Below are 7,326 nucleotides of genomic sequence, written 5' to 3' on the forward strand. Positions count from 1 at the left end.
TCAAGTTTGACCAAAGGACAAAGAAAGGTATGGCAATAAGCCTTGCATGCCACCAGCCAAATATTGCAAGTCACCACTACTGCCCTGGGAACAGTGCATGAGACTGATTTATGTGGCACAGGTGTGGCACTCCTGTGTTAATGGATCATAGCTCTGAAAGTCATTTTAGTTCTATAGCTTTCATTCATCAGCCCAGAGTAGAAGCCTCAAGTGGGGGGAAAATGACTTAAATACAGTCTAAAACACAAATCTCAAAATGAATAAACCTGCCACCTGATTGGATCATAAACCACTCTGGCTCAAGGGTGAGTCTCAGAGAGCCAGCCTTAACACTGCACTCACCAGCATCCTTAGAAGTTCAATGAACATGTGCATTACTCAAGCTAGTGGCTGAATACCGTGGTTCTAAGGAATAGGGAGACACAGCCTCCAAGATGATGGGCCCTGGAAAGACACGAGTCAGTAAATGTAAAAGAAGTCACCAGTACTTCTGATTGTCCTTTCTTTGTATAAGTTTCCTTTCTGGGTGGCGTTGTGTGTTCTTTCAAAGGTTGTGTGAGCTGAATAAAACATAAGTTTGTGTTTGTGGTCCTTCTCGTATCTTAGGCCACTCAGGCCCAGAGGATGCATTGCCATTACTGTTTCAAGTCTTACTTTTGTCCCGGCTTTTCAGTTCTCTGCTTGAATATCTTCTATACCCATCCCTTTCTCTTTTCTCTTCTTTTGTTCGTTCCCTCAAGGATGACTTCTCAACGTATGTATCCTCTTCAGTTCACAAGCCTCTCATTTCTGCATATCCAATCTCATACTTCAAAGCTCAAGCCTTGTTTCTACCTAGCCTTCTGTATAGCTCTATTTTTGAAAACTTTGGGGAAAGCTGCATTTTATAGCCTCTGTTTGATAGCCATGTCTTTAGTCTCTGCCAGTCTCATTCTGTGTCCACTGTTGCCCTGGTTCTCAGGTATGCCTCTTCTTGACAGTACATGTTGACTGTGATGTTCCTGTCTGTTAACACTTTATTTGTGAGAGCTTTAAAGGCTTGACCCATTTCTTCTTGGAGACTTGGGTTTTGTGTTTGTTATTTTGTTTGTTTTCTTTTTGTTTTGTTTTCTCCAAATACTTAGAAGCATCACCTTATAACCATATCAAATAAAATTCTAGCTGATAGATACTCATGAGAATTCAAGCCAAATGTGCCATAAAATTGGGTTGTTTTCATTTGTCCTATGACAAAATTGAACCATCACTCTATCTTGCACAGGCAACATATTTAGTTTATCCCTAGGGAAGTTTTTCTTTAGTTGTTCTGTGTTGATAAACAAAATAAAGACAAACAAAGATGGGCCTGTGTCTCACATCATCTTGGAGACTCTGCCTCTCTATTCCTTAGAACCATAGTAGTCAGCCACCATCTTGAGTAATGCACATGTTCACCTGGACTTTTTTTTTATTGGATATTTTATATATTTACATTTCAAATGTTATCTACTTTCCTGCCCCCCCCACAACCCCCTATCCCATACCCCCTCCCCTGCCTCTATGAGGGTGCTCTGTCACCCACCCACCCACTCCCACCTCCCCATCCTGGCATTCCCCTACACTAGGGCATTGCACCTTCTCAGGACCAAGGGCCTCTACTCCCAATGAAATCCAACAAAGCCATCCTATGCTACATATGTGGCTGGAGCCATGGGTCCCTCCATGTGTACTCCTTGGTTGGTGGTTTAGTCCCTAGAAGCTCTGGCAGGGTCTGGTTGGTTGATATTGTTGTTCTTCAGGTGGGGTTGCAAACCCTGTTAGCTCCTTCAGTCCTTTAACTCCTCCATTGGGGACCCTGTGCTAAGTCCAATGGTTAGCTGTGAGCATCTGGCTCTGTTTTTCAGGCTCTGGAAGAGCCTTTCAGGAGACAGCTATATCAGGCTCCTGTCAGTAAGTCCTTCTTGACATCAGCAACAGTGTCTGGGTTTAGTGATGGATCCCCAGGTGAGGCATTCTCCGGATGGCCTTTCCTTATATCTCTGCTCCACAATTTTAAGGATGGTAGTTATAGTGCAGTGTTAAGCCTGAATCTCTGAGAGTCACCCTTGATCTAGAGTGGTTTATGAACCAAAAACAGCCCAGGCTGGTCCCAAACTTGATTCTTTTGTCCCAGCCTCCTGAATGGTTTGGCTATACATCTATGCTGCGACCCAGATTATCAACTGTTTAAAAGAGGCAGCTTTAGTGGGTTACAGCTCTGATATTTCTTAGGGTCTTGACAGGATGTTGTGACACATTTCCTTCTTTTTTTCTCTTTGGCTGTGGCAGCATGATATAGAAAAGCTGTCTTGGGTTTTGGCAGCTCTATACCTCAAATGGTTATAAAAACCAAGGTTCAGATTCACAAAGCCTAGTAATATCTACATGGCCAAAGCTAGTTTGGATTCTCTGGTAATTATTTGGGCTTAAATTTTATTTTAAGCTAAGGACTCAAGAGAGACTTTTCCTTCCAAGTTCAGATCATTGGTGGAACAAAGAACATATTTTAAAATATATTATCTAGCATTTTTGACTTTCAGATAAAAAGGTATCTAATATACCAAGTCATGTATAGAGCAAGACAGGAATTGGATTTAAGACTGAAGAGTGGTATTGAAATCACATAATCTTTAACATTGTCATGGAGATACCTTGCAGCTCTTTGCCTTTGACAAAATAGGCTCTGTCAGATCATCCTATGTACATGTTAAAAGTCCTTCAGAAAGCTGGGCAGTGGTGGTGCACGCCTTTACTCCCAGCACTTGGGTGTCAGTAGGAGACAGATTTCTGAGTTCGAGGTCAGCTTGGTCTACAGAGTGAGTTCCAGGACAGCCAGGCTATACAGAGAAACAGTGTCTCAAAAAACAAAAAACAAAAAACAAACAAACAAAAAAAACCCAAAACAAAACGAAACATAAAAAGTCCTTCAGAAGGTGACATCAGGATAGAATTAGTATCAAACATTTCAATATGAAGTATTGAAATGAGGTACAACAGTGTCCTTATGTAACAGAGTACTGTGTACAATGAATATATACAATAAAATTGTACAATAAATAATATTTAAATAATAACAATACCAATAACAATGATGAAGTTGGGGAATGAGGAGATATCTCAGTGATTAGGACTTGCTACAGAAGCATGAGGACCTTGGAGTTTGGATCCCTAGAACCCATGTAAATGCTGGATGGAAGTAGTTACCTCTTTAGCTCTAGCTTCCTAGTAAGGTAGATCTCCAGAGAAAGCTAGCCTGGTTAGCTGTACTAGCCATATCTGAATATCTGTGAGTTCTGGGTTTGATTAGGGAACCCGGCCATGTGGCCTCACACATGGTAGTGTGTTTGACTGCAAGAGTCAGTGCCTCATTAAGTAAGATGTAGTATGGAAGGATGAATCCCAGCATCAATCTCACATACTGCCATACACATCAATTGACATATGCATGTGCCCAACACATGCAAATGTGCGCACGCGCACACGCGCGCACACACACACACACACACACACACACACACACATACACACACACGCTATATCACAAGCATGCATACATGCACACAGAAACTGAAAAAAGACAAGAGAAATAAGAGAAATAAAAAAGTCACCAAAAATGAAGTAGTAATGATTGGTTGGGGGAAAACGTCCAGAGAAAAAGCAGGTGCAGAGAGGGGGCATTCCGACAATGTGTAGTGATGTATGAGGAAGAAAAGAAAAAAGGAAGAGAGGTTTGGTAAGATGTTCCAACTGTTTTATCACTCCTAGAACATCTCTCCTAGTTCCAAGGAGTTCCCTAGAACTATGAAAGGAAATGCACTGGGTGGAATATGGCTGTCATACTCAGTCATTGGCTGGAACAATCTTGGGGACAGTGTAGCCTTACTAAACTCCATGCTTCAGCAGCTCCTTGGTGGTACAGTAGTTGGATGTGGTTAGCTTAACGCATCTCTTATTGATTCACGCTCTTGCAAGGATGCAGTAAGGCTCTGCTGTCCCAAAGAGTTTGCACTGGGCTTCTTTGTAGCTTTTTACTGGAGCATTTCAGGTTTCCTCTGTGAATGCCTTAGATTTAAGATGCACTGCATGAGCTCCTTCTTTCTCTGGGTAACCTTACCCCTGAATGCTCTCTTCTATACGAGCCATTTCATACTATAAAACAATCCTTATTAGCATATAAATTATTCTGAATTTAACCTGTATTCCTGCTAGGAAAGGTACAAGTTCAATATGTCCCATTTTTCCTTTAGCGCGATGAAAGCTTAGAATACTAATGGATCTCTCACCGACTTTTTACTTTCTTCCACCTCTGTTATAAACCATGCAAATATTGATTCTTGGCATCATCGATTGCTTTTTCTTACTCACACTTCTTTCTTTCTCAAGTCCATGTGACCCTCTTATAAAAGGTATTAAACGGGCTTGGCTTCTGTTTTTGTCCTAGATTTAAGCTAACTCCCAAATTGCTATGTTTGATCAATCAGCCATTCTCTGTAGCTTTATAGGCAGTATAGGAAGAGGAAAAGGGATTAGTTTGATGGCAGGCAAGCTTCTCCTTTGCTGTCTGAGGTCACAGAAGAAGAAGAAAGGGCCTGAGGTAATAACAGCAAAGAAAAAGACTGGCATCTCCTGAGCAGTCTCCTTTGAGGTATTTGAGAATGGGTGTTGAGTTGGGGCAGCTCTCAGGCCACCAGTATGGATTTTATGGAAAAGAGTAGAAAGTAATTATTCTTCCCTAGCTAGTAGAGGTGTCCATATCCCTCCATGGACATCTAGCATGTTAGTTTGACTTTAAACTGAGTTTGGCTTCTTCTGCATCGGGCAGAATCAATGCCATCCTATTCCCCAGTCTTCCTCTAACACCTCCCTCACTATGTCTGCAGCATTCAGGAAACACCACTTTATCCACTGGCTATATGCAGAAGATTACCATCCATCTACATCCATCTATGAGAATATGGAAAAAGAAGCTTGAGGTCTCCCCTATGCTTTTTGTTTGTTTGTTTGTTTTTTTGTTTTTGTTTTTTGAGACAGGGTTTCTTTGTGTACCCCTGGCTGTCCTGGAACTCACTCTGTAGACCAGGCTGGCCTCGAACTCAGAAATCCACCTGCCTCTGCCTCGCAAGTGCTGGGATTAAAGGCGTGTGCCACCACTGTCCGGCTTCCCTATGCTTTATGACATAAAATGTGTTACATAACATCGTAAGCCAAGTAATATACTGAGATTATGAATATTGACCCTCAGATACTGAGATCACATTATATTATATAGACACTACTGACCACATTTATACACTGAATCCTTTTGGGCACCAAACCCATCATTAATTTGGTCTCCATTCAGAAAAACACAAAGCCCAACTTCAGTATGATCCGCAACTGTTAGACACTTTGAATAATTTTCATTTAAATTAGTTCAGAAGTCTAAGTTCTATTTTAATGACACTTATTTAAAATTCTCCTTTGGAGTTTTAGTTTCAAATGCCAAACCAATTAAATAAGACATTTTACATAGTTGCTTGCATTCATTACTGAATAATTGTCTTTAATCTATAACTATTTTGCAAAGTGCTTTTCTTAATTACTGGCCATGTAGCAGCTGTGTTATAATCTAAAGCTTTTTTTTTTTTTTTTTTTTTTTTTTTTATTTTAATTTTTTTTTTTTTTTTTTTTTTTTTTAGTTACTAGTCTTAATGTATTAAAGCCTCATGCCAATCATGCTTAGTTTTAAAAATAAAATACTTTCCTCTAATTTAGAGTGTTCAAGACCAGAATTCATAGAGAAGATAATTTGGGGGAAGAAGAAGACCCTGATTACATTAACATGTTTTTTCTTTTTTAGATTATATAATTATTATTTGTTCATATTTTATTTACAACCACTAGAAGTTTTTTTATGTATCAATGAAATAGGCTCATGTTCACTAAATTAATTTGTTTCTCATGTAAACTTCCTGAAATTTGAATAAAGAGAAAGATTTCTTCTGGTGTGGAGATGAGTATGAAGATAGAGTCTAAATACAAACATTAAAAAAAAATTATAGAGAATACCCAGATATATTTCACCTGATTCTTCTCATCTGTATATAATGGGATACCCCATGAAAAATTTTAAATGGATTTCAAAACATCTTTTTCATGTTGATTTATTACCTTAAAATTTAATGTGCTATGGACTGTTCATAACCAGGGTCTGTCACCATAGTTTTATGTGAGAATTTTCCTTGTTCTCTTTTATTCTTTTTCTTTGCTATTAGATAGGAATTTTGACTCTGGGGCTTAAACTGTTTAACCTTTACATTGGCAAGTGTAGACAGTGGGAGAATACCAGGTAATATGTGGTAGATATGAGTAGATGGGAAAAGGGTGGGTTGTTGACTGAAAGAACATTTTGATGGGTTCTATAATGAAATGAGGAGTGTGATTAGAACTCTCCAGACTCCAGCTCCAAGAAAAGCAAAACCATTGCAAGAAATATAAAGAAATCAATATTAAAGCCACAAAAAGAGAACGATTTCATTTTTCCTTCTGTGATGGCCATTCTTAGTTGTAAACTTGACTACACCTGGAATTAACTAAAACCTCAAAATGGAGGGCACACCTGTGAGGGATTTCTTATTAATTCAGAGTGGAAAGATTTGCTTCTATTCCAGACTTTAAAGGTAGGAAGTCACACCTTTAATATAGATTTCTAATCCAGATCTAATCTGGGTCATGCCTTCTACTGGAAGACTATATAAGGACATGGAAGGAAGCTTTTGCTCTTTGCCTGTCTGCTCTTGTTTTGCTAGTAAGTCCTTTCCTTCCCTGGTGTTAGACCCTACTTCTTCAGGATACGAGCCTGAAGACCAGATGAGTCATCCAGGCTCTTGGTCTGAGCAATTACTGTGTACTTGACCTTTCAATTCACAGCCAGCTATTATTGGACTAGCTGGGCCACCACCTCTAAGTCATTCTAAGAAATCCCTTTTATATAAGTTCCACATGTTTTATATAATATATTGTTATATATTTATATAATATATATTTCTATAGAATATAATACTCTCATATATTCATTAATTCATTCTATAAATTCTGATACTCAGAGAACCCTGACTAATATACCTTTTTTCTTTTTCTTTTTTTTCCTTTTTTTTTTTTTTTTGGATTTTTTTAATTTACATTTCAGATGTTATCCCCTTTCCTGATTCCCACCCCCCAAATCCCCTATCTCTTCCCCCGTCCCCCTGATTGTAGGAGGGTGTTCCCCTACCCATCCACCCACCCACCCACTCTGCCCCTCCTCACCTTTGAATTCCTCTATACTGG

This window comes from Mastomys coucha, unplaced genomic scaffold (assembly GCF_008632895.1).
Source record: "Mastomys coucha isolate ucsf_1 unplaced genomic scaffold, UCSF_Mcou_1 pScaffold20, whole genome shotgun sequence".
Taxonomy (NCBI): Eukaryota; Metazoa; Chordata; class Mammalia; order Rodentia; family Muridae; genus Mastomys; species Mastomys coucha.